The following is a 14428-nucleotide window of genomic DNA, read 5'->3' on the forward strand; positions in this document are numbered from 1 at the left end:
GTATGTACGATTTTTAAATGTGTTAATAATTGCATTTAATTTTTTCCTTCAACATACTACTGTCTCGTAAAAAACCAAATATTAGAACAAGATAACTTTTTTTGTCACATAATCATGAAAAAATAAAGCTATCAAATCAAAACAGTCTGAATTGACAGCAGACCATGGCCTAACCTCTTCATCATGAGTTTCGCATAGTTACATTTATAGATAATTATGAGAATCTCTTAGTCACGTGACAGCCACGTGACACTCATTTGAATAAGTGTTTTATCGGCTTCAATTTTTAATAATTTTGTTCTGTTAAACTACACGAAAGAGCAAATTTAACGCACCTTCTATTCAGCTAAAAATTATGTATTAAAAAATTATTTTATCTAAAATCGCGAAACAACCCTATTGTAAGTTACTTCTTCAAAATGGCTTTTGAGCATTAAATCATACCCAATGCATCAGAATCACTCAAAGAACGTGTCTGAGCTACTATACAGAATTTTTTCCATCTTAACAATGCGAGTTCTTACATAAAAATGATAAGAGGAAAAGGTGTTTCATTGTAAGGACGTGAATAATTTGTGTGAGGCGTCAAATGCCAAAGGGTAATGCGAGAGAGACTTACATAAGTTCCTATGTAAAGACACTCTAATGACAAGAAAATAGTGCCACCTGTTGAAAAAAGTAATTCAGTGAGCTTAGGAACTCAGCCATGTGGATGCTTAGAAATATTATAGAAATATCAATCATGATTATAGAAACCATTATGAATAAATTCATCCTTTTTCTTCTGAATATATTTCGGGGAAAATCTATTATTCAGGTGAAATTTCGTCTTGAATATATTTTATCAAACAAAATTCGTTTCTCGGAACGTACGCGACCCGTGGAATTGAGTTTCCTGGAGGATCTGAATGTCTACTCTACCTCCGTTCGATCCTATTGGAAATCATTTTCAATGAGAAGCATCTGTTTCAGGCTCCTTTCTAAACGGGATGCCTTATTCGAGTCGTTTGGACTTTCCTCATAGTCCATAGTGTATAGTATCGAGTTTCGAAGTTTAGGTAAATTCCCTGATGTATCTATATAGCAAGAGCGAGTGGATTTGTCGCGAATATCAGGGACATTCGATGCGTGTGATGAAATACACAACACAATGAAATACAAACGATGAATACCTTAGAAAGAATTTATTCTAAGGCAGTGTTTCTTAAATCTTTTTCACACTTTTTTGGGTGTAGCAGACGAACCACCATGCAATTTTTTCACGATAGCAAAATCCAATGTGGTCACTTGACTGCCGGTCGAGAACAATACAAATTCGATAAGATACTAATAAATTTAATTTTAATAGACTTTATTAGATTATTACGAGAAGATTAAAAAATATAATAAAAAATCTGTTGATATCTCCAATCCCACTTGAGAGTTCTTGTACTACTGTATGTACCTAAAGATTTAAACATGAACTTTGTTTAACTGAAACTTCATGTATTTTGTTATTTAAGAATTCAGTTATTCTATTCAAATTTGAACTATTTTGTTGAAACGGCGGCTACATTACTTTTCGGAGAGGAGAGAGAAGACAAAACTACGGTCGTCAACGAGGGGGGACAGGAGTAAAAAATACCTCAAAACTGGTAACGTAGTTTAAGGACCGTCCCTTATGTATATAGCAAACGCGAGAGGATTTGTCGCTCATATCAGGGACTTTTGAAGCAAGCGATGAACTACATAGCAGAATGAAAAAACGATGCATACCATAGAAAGAGTTTCTGGTAGGTTGGTCTGCAATCGCAACTACACGGCATAAAGTAATAACCGGGTGGCACTGCTGTGTCGTTCGGATCAATATCGGGCGGGAGTTGAAAGTAGAGACGGCAGAGCGGAAGTTGATGGACGGAGGTACGAAGGAAGGAACGAGGAAAAGATGGTAGACAAGCCGCGAGGAACGAGGGCATGAGAATTGTCTCCCTTAGCTTGGGTTTTAAAGGAATAGCTGGCCAACAGTATAGAATGTGCTGCAACTCATCCGTAGTTTATCCAAAAACTTAGTCAATTCTTAGAAGGAGAACTTTAATTAATTCTGTCATTGTTCTTGATATATAGGTCACTGTTTCAAAAGATTATGCAAGATTACATTGATAACATTATTATTCAAACATGCCTAACATAGTTTACTAATTCCTCTATCTAGGCTCCAATACTAATGGGGTATTCAAATACCTCGTGCAACTACTCGGAGCTCAGGCCTTTCAATAAGCTGATAAGCTCCTGCCATAATTCCTTTGATAAACAACCTACTCGCTCTTCATCTAATAGTTTCGGATCGGTAATATGCTATATCTCTTTCTCTGAGGATTAGCTTTAGATCTCTTTATAAAATTCCTCTATAATACCTTCCGAAATTGTGGGATCACCTGCGATCTACAATAATCTGATACTTTTCAGCAATATTCGATTGTAGCTTGAAAAGTGGAAAAGGTAATTTCGAAAAGTATTGTAGGTCCAGCCGCTTGTAGGAGTCCCTAGAGAAACTCTTAGTCACGCTAGTGTGTACATGGATCCGTCTAAGCACCTGACTAGACGGCTGTCTTCCCATCCTCTACATTCCGACAAAAATCTTTTTCGAGGATCAAGCAAACCAATCTCCGGTAAGTAAACTGACCTCTTAGTGTCCGACTACTCGTGGCGTGATTCGTGCTTTGAGAAGGAAGGTGACGACATGTAGTTTGAAGATGAAAGAAAATTGGGAACTCGAAAAATCGAAGAACTGGTCACCACACAATAGCTCTGCAATCTCAAGAGCCGATGTTATTTAACTTGCGGTGATTGTTATTTCTAAAAACTGGCTCCTTTCACTTGACGGTTTCACCCCCAATTTAAAATACTTTAGAACATTTGAAAGAATTATTAATAACTGTTGAATAAATTATCAATAAAACCATCGATGTGGTTCAAAGAAGCTCTGTCACTAATGGGGTCTAGTAGAGCAGAATAATGGATATGGTTACACAGACCCCAAACAAAGAAAACTTTCAAAGAATCACAATCAGCAATTAGGTTCAACGAAACTGAATCCTCTATCAGGTTGACCGAAACCTAATTCTCTATCAGGTCGAACGGAACCTAATAGATCAACAAACCCCAATTATCTGAGTAAGTTCATCAAACCCCAGTCATTAAATAAGTTCAACCAGCTACCTATATGAATTAGGTTCAATGAACTTTAACCTTCTACTAGGTTTAACGAGCCCGTATTAACAATAATGTTTAATAAACTCTCATAATTGACTGGGTTTAACACTAGTTCTTGATGTCGTTAAATAAGCCTCAATCATCGATGGAGAGAGACGATATTGCATTAAGTTAAACAAATCTTAATGATCAATTAGGTTCAACACATGCCAATAATTGATCAGGTTCTATAAACTCTAATCTTTGGTAGGTTCCACAAATTCCAATCATCATTTAGGTTTAATGAATTCAAATAAAGAATCAGGCTCAATAAACCTTCAAAATTTAGTCAGGTCCAAGAAATCTCAATCATAAATTAGATTCGACGAATCCCAACAATTTATTAGGTTCGATAGACACTAAGTTCAATAATTTAATAAGGTTTAACGAAGTAGTTCTCGATTAGCCATTGATAAAGTGCAAAGATCTTAAATCATGTATTAGGTTCAACAACTGAAATTTAATAAGCCTTAATCAATGTTCAGGTTCAATTACTATCAGTAACTTGCGGCGATTCCTTTTTCTAATAACCTTATCCTCCATTTTGACCAATTTCAATCCAATCTTGACCCACTTCAGAGCCCTCAAAAAATTATTAATAACCGCCGAAACGATCATATTTGAAATCAGAGAAGTTCTCCTCTGTGAAGTACTGAATTTAAATATAGAAAGAACGAAGATGCGGAATTTTCTTTTTCCTCAACCATTAAGTTCCTCTCGGGCCTGAGAGTCGATGAGTATCTAGGAGTGTTGAAAGGCCGTGCCATGGAGAGACTAATTGGTAACAGACGAGGAAACGAGCGAGAGGCGAAAATCCGGGATCTTGTTTATTTCGCAAAGGATTAAAGATTGGCATGAGGGCACGATCGATCTATCATGGTCCAACGAGAGGGTTGCAGAGTTTCTCGGCCTGTCTGCAGGATTGCAAGTAACAATGTCCCCTCGTATATTCATGGGGCGTGATTAATGGGTGCCTTTAGCCGACGAAACAGTCGACGTTGCCGCTTCCGCGAGGACAGGAAGCGGGTCTCTGAAACTTTTCGGCGCTCGTAGCTAATTCCACCCGCCGACCGCGACGGGCCGACGGTCCGTTCGTGAGAGAACAAGTTGTGCGTGGGCATCGTGGGCGCTCCCGACATATAAATAGATAAGGCTGGATGAACGCAATGGTCGAAGATAGAATCTAAATGAAAGGATCTAACTACCACATCTCCAGACGGCTGCACCGCATTAGCAACTTCGCCGACATCCTATAAAGACGATTATTGCAACAATCACGCTTTAATGCTAACTTTCCTTCTTGACATCCAAGAAGATCCACTCTTTCTCGGAAAAAAAGGATTTCTTATCTTCGTTTTTACTGCTCTGATCATTCCTCATTTAGAGATAAACCTCCGTCATTGCGCTATGGACCTAAATCTTGTGTGAACCGAAGTTAGGGTTAAGAAACTAACTTTAGAATTTTGACACATAAGGTTCAACCGTTAAATTCAACTTTTGTGATAATGTGCCCTAATCTATAAAAAATTCATCTGGACTGCCCTAATTTGGAGATGATCTTTAAAACTACAAAACATAATCAAACATCTAAGTAGACATATTCGATTAACAATTTTTCGATGTTAGTGTTGTAGTCAAATAATTTCCCGCAGAACAAATGTGTAATCACCCTTTTCTTTAACATGTTTCCTGATAAATGATTTCTGAATCGTCGTATGAGTTTTATATAGAAAGATTTATGTATAAACATCTTGGATAAACAATTTTTCGATGTTAGTGTTGCAGTCAAAGATGTTTACGCATGAAAAATGAATTAACCTTTTTCTTTTAAAATGTTTCCTGAAAATTGATTTCTCAATCGTCGTATGACTTTTAGGTAGCACCCTCTGGCTATATCGTGATTCGTAGAATAAATCATTCAGAGGGCGATGAACGCGGCTAAGCAGGTGCAGTTCGCATTTCTCCGGTAATAAATAAAAAATGATATATCCGGTCCGCTGAAGGCATGTGCATATGTGTATAGGTGCTAGTGCCGCGATTGAAGTGCTATTTAAGTATCAGTACTTGCAACTTGTATCTCGTAGTCACGAGCTTTGGTGATCGATTATTCTTTCTTCGAGCTCTCTAGTTAGGTAGAGGCTCGTTAACCCCACCGAGAGGATATACCACGCGCTGCATAGGATGTATAACCCGTCTTATAATTAGAGTTGGTCGTTAAAGTTCTTCGTATAACCCGTTAAAGCCTTTGCAAAAACGATTACTACAACTGCTTTGATTCCTCCCTCGCTCCTATTAACTTCTGCGCTGTTTCTGTACTCCGCCAACTCGTTTTTCTCTCTCTATCATTCGTATACCTACAATTACTTTGTCGCGGGATTTCGAGAGACGTCTGGGCGCTTCGGGTAGTTTGAGAAACTTTCCTCCAAGGGCAAGGTCCGATTATTCGTATTATTCGAAATTTACATAAAATTAAGAGGAAATTAAGTTTGCTGGAGAATGACAAAGTAGACGTCTGTGACTTCTATTCGTCTCTTTGTCAAATTTACGCAAAGAAAGTGCATTAAGTCTTTCATTTTAAAAACTACAAACTTTTGTTTCAAGCTTAGTTGAAAACAAGTTTCCCTTCAATTTGGACATCTAATATTACTGTCTCGTCAGTAAAAATCTTCAGACATATTTTTAAGCCTTAGGGAATGCATTCTATGAATTGCTTCCTTTTTCTGACATGCGACTAATCCAGAACTTGTAATAGATAATGTATCTCCGTCTTGTGAAAAACTTTCAGGCGCCACTTGACACGAAAAAGATTCCGCGTTGAATAGAAGCCATTCATTCGTTTTATCAACCAGGAACGCCACTCTGAAGAGATGCGTCGGATCAGGGTTGTTTTTATCGCCTGATTGAGAAGAGGTCTTAAATCCGAGTGTTCATTTTCAGACTCCAGGCTTGAGCAACGAATTCTCTCGGATGCATTTTTCTACTCTTTCTTCTTAATGATGTTCTCAATAATGTTCAATGAACAATATTCATCCATTAATTTAAATAAACCCTAATTATGGAAGAAGTGCAATGAACTTTAATCATATATTAGCTTGATCAAATCTCAATTATCTATTAGATTTAACGAATTCCAATAATGGATAAGGTTCTATAAACTATAATCTTGTGTAGGTTTAAGAAATCCCAATCATAAATTAGTTTGAAACAATCCCAACAATGGAGCAGGTTCGATAAACGACAATCTTGAGTAAGTTCAATAAATCCCAATCATCAATTAGTTTCAACCAATCTAAAAAATGCACCAGGTTCGATAAACCCTAATTTTTGTTAGCTTTAAAATTCCTCTTTTTAGGCTTCAAAATTAAACTATTTTGGTAGAAAATTAACAGTTTGTTTTCAATTAATCTTCTTTTGTTGAGGGTTACATTTTTTAATTGAAATTTTGACGTTTTTGGCTGAAATATCTACTGTTACATTTTTCGATGAAAATCACCCTTTTTGCACGAAAATTGAACTGCTCGGTTGAAGATTCATAATTTTAGTGGAAAACTCATCTTTTTGGTTTAAAATTTAACAATTGCGTTGAAAATTAATCGTTTTTTATTTAAATTGCAACTACTTTGGTAATTATCAATCTATTTCTTTAAAAATTTGGTTTATTGAATTTTCATCACTTTGTCTGAAAAATGAACTGTTCTGTTGAAAATTCGATTTTTTCCAATCTTTTTTAAACTGAAAATTAACTTTTTTGTTTAATATGCATATTTTTGGGGGATGCAAAATTCATCATTTTAGTTAACCATTTAACTATTTTTTTGAAAATGCATGTACATATTTTGTTACAAATTTAACTGTTTTATTGAAAATATTAATTATTTTGTCCTAAATTTAACAATTTCTTTGTATGTAAAAAATTGCAGTATTTGGTTCAAAATTTAATTAGTTCGTTAAAAAAACAACTATTTGGTTGTAGATTTATCATTTCAGTTGAAAATGAATTCATCTCTTTTTAAAATGAGATGTTTGTATTTTTGGATTGAAAATTCGTCTTTTTTCGTTGAAAACTCAACTTTTTTCTAAAAAATTCAGTTATTTGGCTAAAAATTCATATTTTTTGGTTGTAGATTAATCTTCTTTTGTTTGGAAATTCTATCACTTGGTCAGAGAAAATGAAAAATTGTTAAGGAAGAAACCAGGCAATTTTGAGTTAGGCATTGAAAAAATGCTATAAATTCTTTTGTGGGATAAGAAAATCACTTGACATACTAGCTCCGCGTAAGTCGAGTTATTTCCGCTCGTTTCACAACCCTTTTAAAATCCGAAGGAGAGACCTTTCCCATCAACTGATATGATGTAATTCACTTTTAAGCGCTATTTAGATTTTGGAACGAATTTTACCAAATATAAGAAAGATAAGGTGTGGGTTGAAAAGAGAGTAACCAAATGAGTTGGAAGAGATCTTAAGATCGACAAGAAAAAGACTCGAGTCTCGGAAGGTGAGACAGTTCGAGAGCTGGCATAACGTGAACCCACTTTCGAATCTCTCTCGATATCTTCATCACTAGGTGATAAAATGAAAAGCCGATGAACCCGTCTCACGAAAGTAATTACAACTTGGTGATCAGATCCCTGAATCTGAAAACTGAAGAGCGTCCTCTGAGAGGCACCAGTCTCGCTCTCTAATCGGGCTATCGGTAGGGCGAGATGCCAGAAACCGACCACGTCAAGAGTGAAAGAAACCATTCATTCCAGAAGCTTCACTGAAAAGCAAAAGCAGCCTTACACACTTGTGAACTCTCAAAGTCTGGCTAGTTTTAAACTCAAATGCTTATCAGTCTCTGATTCATTTAACAGATATTTTTCTTTCTACAGGTTTTTTTTCTCCTTTAAATGGTCATAGAGGGATAATATCAACTCGAGGATGGCTCTTTAGAGTTTAGAGTTTCAAATATTAAAGCTTTGGCATCCCGCGTTTTTTGTACCGACATAACAAATTGTGTTGGTTCAAGAAGTATGAGCGCGACTGAAAAATAAGTGGCAATTAATTTTTTGTGGAAGGTGTTCCTGATCCGTTAAATCCGTCGCCTGAGTTTAATTTTAGTCTCGCAAGAGCTTAAAGTAGATGTGCGCCGCGTCATCTCCTCCCATTTTTTGTTCGATTTCAATTACTTCCATCCTCGAACCGATCGCAAGAGTTTTTTTTTGCAATCAAGTCTGGAAGAAGTTTCCCTTCAAAGCGGGGGAAACCGGGTGATTTTTTCACATAATTAAAGGAATAAGTTTAATATTTAATATTCTTGGGCGAGAATTAAGTGGGGTGGGCCATTTCTAAAGGGTGGACGACTTTTGATATCATACTATCATTTATATTATCCCCTACTTCTAATTTCTTGTAATTATCACCCTCTATTTCAAACTCTTTAACAATTTCTTTCCCTCCCCATTCAGTATCTTATCTTTGGATTTTCTTCCTAGCTCTCCTGCCGATTCTCTTTCTCATCTATCTCCTGTTCAACCATTAAATTCTCATATTATAAACCTAATCTCATCTTTATTTTCTTTCAATAGTTCTCTCATCTCCTCTGATTTCTCCTGCATATCACTGTTGACATATCCCCCACTACCAGCTTCCACCTCTCTCCTCCCATTCTTACCTCTTTCACTATTACACCTTCTTTATATTATTTCATCTCTTACTTATCCTTCCCTGTTATATATTCTTTCCTTACTCCTATCACTATTCCTGCCATCGATCTGCCTTTTTTATTCGTTTTTATTTTTATTCTTGCTACAGCATTACTATTACATCTCATTTTGCCAAATATCTCACAAACTCCCTATCCTTTCTTTCCAAGCCTGCTAAATTCCACTAACTTATCCTTCATTCTTACCTTGTTTCGTTTCTTTTCTCTTTTTGTTTCCTACTATTCTCACATCTCCTTCTTTTCCCTCTTCCACTATTGGTGTCATCGCCTTAGAATATTAGATCATACTAAAAATTGCACTTTCAAATCAGTTTATAGGCGTTTCTGCCCCCGCCCAGAAATACTATCCACATATCCGCGACTCCCAAGTGGGGCGGACATACGAGGATATGAAGACTTGCGATTTGCAGATCTGGTTTCTGAAGTGTGTCCAAGTAGCTGGGTAGACACAAAGAAACCCTCACGCACCTGGTTGCATTGTGATCGGGCCCGGCTCAAATTCTGTGCGGGCAAACGACAACAATGCGATGACGAATGCCCTCGTAACCAGGACAGAGACCAGAGTCTCAACCGTGTGGCAGCCCCTTGGCAAGTTGCTGCTTTATGCCATAGCATGTATGCCTACTTAAGTGTATTACTGTGCACAGTATATACATCGCGTCCCACTAGGCAGGTATCCTTTGTCGACTATGTCAAGCAAGATGAGCTGGATCCTTTTGAAGGAGAGATTACTTCATTGAAATGCTTTTAGGCGAGGGTTACACGGGGGCTGACATCATTCTGAAAGAGGACCGTATTAAAATATAATACGGTTTATTATATGAATGAGGTCGAACGAGAACAAACTGCTCATGTCCAACCGAACGTAAAATTGGACTTGGGCTTGTCATTGCTAAGGAGCTTATGTTTAATTCTCGTTTTGAGTAACGTCCTCGTTATTTCCTTACTTCCAAGGACCTGTTTCGCAACTGTAGACGAAACCTCTTGCGCAATTCTCCACCCCAGGTGTATTAAGAATGGGAATTCGTCAAATATTCTTTCTGCAAATGTACACTTAGAAGGGGAACCTTGTACACCCTCAGGAATTTTATTTGGATTCATACTCCTCCCAGTGGTAGGTAATTGCCAAACTTGGAATATGCTGAAGTTATAAGATGCTCTTTTCAGCCATTCTCGGAGAAAATACTTTAAACAGATTCAGGCATGTTACACAGATCTCGATGCGGGAGTTTTTCAACTCCTGGCTAGGTCGAATCCTGTTGCTGGCTTTTTTTCAATTTTGTTTCTCCATTTTTTTTTTAATTTACTATTAAATTTATATAAATAAAACCAAAATATTTATTTTTGACCATTTTTTCATGTTAAAATATTGATTTTGTTAATATACAAAATTCTCATTTTTCTTAATTCAGGTAAACATTTATCTTTTGTTTATTATCATAATATTCACATTTTGAAATTACATAAAGTAGCAGAAAAACTTCAATTTTGAAAATTACCTGATTTCTCCCTGATGAATTTTGAATTTTCCCTTACCATTAATATTCAAATACGAGCATTTTAAGCTTGTAATATTTTTGAAGTAGAATATTTGATAAATGATATAAAACATTAAGATTTGATATTAAAATTCTGAATTTATTTATCTAAACCAAAAAAATAACTTTTTTACCATAAAAGCAAAATTTTCAACAAAAAGCACTTGAATTTTCAAACAAAATTTAATTTTTAACAATGAGAGGAAGTTCAATTTTCAACAAAATATTTGATTTTTCAACAAAATGTATCAATTTTTAATCAATTATTTAAAACATCTGCCAACAAAGATGAATTTTCAACAAAAATGTAATAGTTAATATTTCGAGCAAAAAAAAATGCATTTTAAAAAAGCTAAAAGAGAACTTTTCAAGCAAGCAGATTAATTTTCCATCACGAAAGAAGAATTTTCAACCAAATAGTTGAGTTTTTAAATGAAAAATATCTATTTTCAACCAGAAATAAAAAGTTGAATTTTAAGATTAAAAAAATTGTATACCAAGAAAAGAACCAGAAAAATAATTTTTCAGCTAAGTAGTTAAATTTTAATTAAAAACGAACAATTTTCTACAAAATAGTTCAACTCTGAACCAAAAAGATTCATTTTCAAGAAAAATTATGAATCTTTAACTGGAATGGTTAAATTTTTAATTAAACAATTAATTTTCAACCGCAAAGAGATGAATTCTAAACTAGAATGTTAAATCTCCATAAAAAAAATGATTTTTTTAATAAGGTCGCCCAACCCTCAACCAAGTAATTTAATTTTCAACCAAAAATATGAATTTTCAAACAAATATTCAAAATAGTTGAATTTTCAAGCAAAAGAAACAACTTGTTTCAACCAAAAAAGATGAGTTTTTAACCAAGTTGTTCAATTTCCATCCTACTGATAACATTGTTAACTATAAGAAATCATTGTGAAGTAGCGAATTGAAAAAAAGGAGTACATATAAAAACACAAGCAAAATAAATACTAAGAAGAATATTATAGCAGGGTGAATGAAATACTTGATTTTAAGAGTTTCTTAAAATTTAAGAATTAAAATTTTTGTAATTTATTATCCTTGACAATTATTTAAAGTACTTCTTACAGACATCGGGGTCCATGTAACGTGTGTGCATTTTTGAAAAGCCTTTTTTATAAAATTGACTGAAAAGCGCATCTTATTACTTTAGCTAATTGCAAGAAACTGGGAAACAAATAACGTACCAAAACATTTTTGATTCTGGAGAGTTTTAATAACAGAGAGAAATTTTGTTTGTAAAAGATCTAAAGGAGAAGATAGACTGATCGTTTAAAATATTAACGAATCCCCCCCCCCCCTCCTCCCCAAAAAACCAATGAATACGAGATTGAAAGAAAGCGGTTCATAAAGAGACAAACCCTTCTTTGAGGCGACTTTGTACTCGAAAGATCGCAGTTAACGAGTTGAGACTTTTTATAGTATATCCTCTTCATGTCGCAAAAGTTTACGGTTGCCAGCTGTGCACGCTTTGCAGATAAAGATTTTAGTCCTTTAACAAAAGGCTCTTGTTATATACTTATAAACGGACCAAATAAAAAGTCTGATTCCATCTGCAATTGAGTTATTGATAAGCTTTCCCTTTAGACTGCGATATAAAGGTTAAAGGATGCACTAAAGGTTAAACACTTGGGACTTGTTTATGTGACGAAAATAAATTAAATTAACTGAAATAAAAAGTCTGATTCAATCTGAGATTTAATTATTATCGTATAAACATCTTAGACCGCGATAAGGAAGGTAAATGTTTCGATCAGGTAGCTATCCTGGAAGGTTGTACTTGCTTACGAAAAGGAAATGAAATCAATCAACCCGAAGTAAAGTCTGATTCAATGTGCAATTTGATTATTGATGTGTACGCATCTTAGAGTCTTAGACAATCATATGTAGGGAAAGGCAGGAACGTGGAAAGTTGTAATTGTTCACGAAAATAAAATTATATATATATATCAACTTAAATCAAAAGTATGATTCGATCGGGAATTTAATGATTGATTTGTCAAAATCTAGTTTTTAATAGTTTATTTTCAAATTTGGAAAATTAAATTTTGTAGTTATTTAAAATTAACAGTACCTTCATAAATTGATCAATTTCTAAACTATATCAGTTGTATATATAAGTTCTTTAAACTTATTCTACATTGGTTCAAAATTAAAGATTTTTTAAACTGAAATTTTTAAAACTCTATCTTTAAATTTGAATCGTTCCTAATTTCAACCATTTCTGAATAAATTCCTTCCAAGATTAAGAATTTTGAAACGTTCAATATTAAATAATTTCAGATTGATGCTTTGTAAATTAGAGAATTGAAACTAATTTCAAATTAAGCTATTTATAATTAAACTAGGTCAAATTTAATGTTTAGCAATTTTTTATTTAAATTGATCGATTTTTTATTTTATTTTAAAGCCGTTTAGTCTCAATCGAAGTTTGGAATAATTCAATTTTTCACACTCATGATTTCAGAAAGATACAATTTTTACGATACTAAATAAAAATTTTTCTTATTTCACAATTTTGAAGACTATATAGTACAATTTTAAGCACAAAATGGCAAAATGCGCAATTTTTTCCCTTAATCTGGAACACTTTAAATAGAAAAAATTTCCCAGGTTAATGCTGATCCTCTTAAAAAAAATAGGGAATTTTTTTTCAAACACGAAAGAATTGAAAATTTTGATTCCAGGAGTCCATATAAACCAAAATAAGCCTACTTCGCTGGAATGAATATAAGACTAGGCCTTACGTAATTTACTTTCTAGGGTCGACGTAACGATTAATAAAGAAGTAACCGAGAGGGTTACAACCCGGATATTTATCGTTAAATCCGGAATCCTAGTCTGAAACTAGGGCGTGTAGAAATCACGATTGAGCTGTAAGGAGCGGCCCCTCGTAAACTAGCAGAGACATAATGACCCGGGACACCTATGCACGCACATCGGGGCGAAATTGGTACGCTCTTCAACCGGAAGCTCTATGTCAATCTAATTGTCCCTCTATTGGCCCCTCCAACGCTAATATAAGCTGCAAACTTATTCAGTAATGTACACTACGATGTCTTTTCTTCATTCGGATAGAGTTTAGAGTGTAGACTATAGCTTGTATTATACATTTCCACGCAGGGTTAGAGTAGGACAGGGCTCGCCACTTCAAGCAGGTGTTGGCTGCCACGACAAGTGCATGGCTGCCACCAATTTTTTCTGTCATTTTTTTCTTCGTTTTCCAGGAATCGAGCGAAGGGTTACGATCACGGTAAATTACGTCTCGTCGTCGTTCACGCCGGGGGGTCTGAACCTTTTTACTCGAATTTTCAATAAATTTAATTTCCAATTTCAATTTTATTTTTAATTGAGAAAGTGAATCAAATTTACCTGAAAATTGAAGCTGTCATAAAAGTTTTAAAAAGGAGGCCAAAACGCCACTACCGGGACACCGCTTTTCAACGGCCAATAACTAAGACTATTCGACACTAGAAAAAATTGAGACACATATATTTTTATTGCTTAAGATCTCCTCTTTCTGACGGTGCCAATGAAATTCCTCAAAAAATTTATTTATTATCCCAAAATGCAGTTTAAACAAAAAAAAAACGTGATTTTTCGTGTCTATTTTTTTGTGAATCATTTTCCAAAGCTTTTCGAGTCTGTAATTAACCTGGAATCTCACTAACGAGTGGAATAAATGTCTAAACTTTGAGAATCCATGGTTCAAAGAAAAATTCAGGCGTATTCCTCGGCTGATTACAAGAACTTTTTATTCTTGACAAATTTTCCGAAAAGCGCATAGTTTTTCAATAAAAAATTTCCAACGAATTTTCGATTACACCTAGCAAAAAAAATGCCAAAGCGTAAAGCCTCAAAAATTGCAACAAACTCCGAATCGGAATGGGATTCCGATGAAAATGATGAACGTATCATCATACCTAATCC

The 14428-nt window shown here is 34.8% G+C and overlaps 2 protein-coding genes across 5 annotated transcripts in view; one reads left to right on the forward strand and one right to left on the reverse strand.

Annotated features, from left to right (window-relative positions):
- Positions 1 to 14428, reverse strand: part of LOC117172389 (CD63 antigen-like) — a 523259-nt gene that overhangs the window by 448394 nt on the left and 60437 nt on the right. The window lies entirely within an intron of this gene.
- LOC117172388 (teneurin-a) overlaps positions 1 to 14428 on the forward strand; it is a 70713-nt gene that overhangs the window by 12535 nt on the left and 43750 nt on the right. The gene's annotated exons all lie outside the window — the stretch shown is intronic.

This window comes from Belonocnema kinseyi, chromosome 5 (assembly GCF_010883055.1).
Source record: "Belonocnema kinseyi isolate 2016_QV_RU_SX_M_011 chromosome 5, B_treatae_v1, whole genome shotgun sequence".
Classification (NCBI taxonomy): Eukaryota; Metazoa; Arthropoda; class Insecta; order Hymenoptera; family Cynipidae; genus Belonocnema; species Belonocnema kinseyi.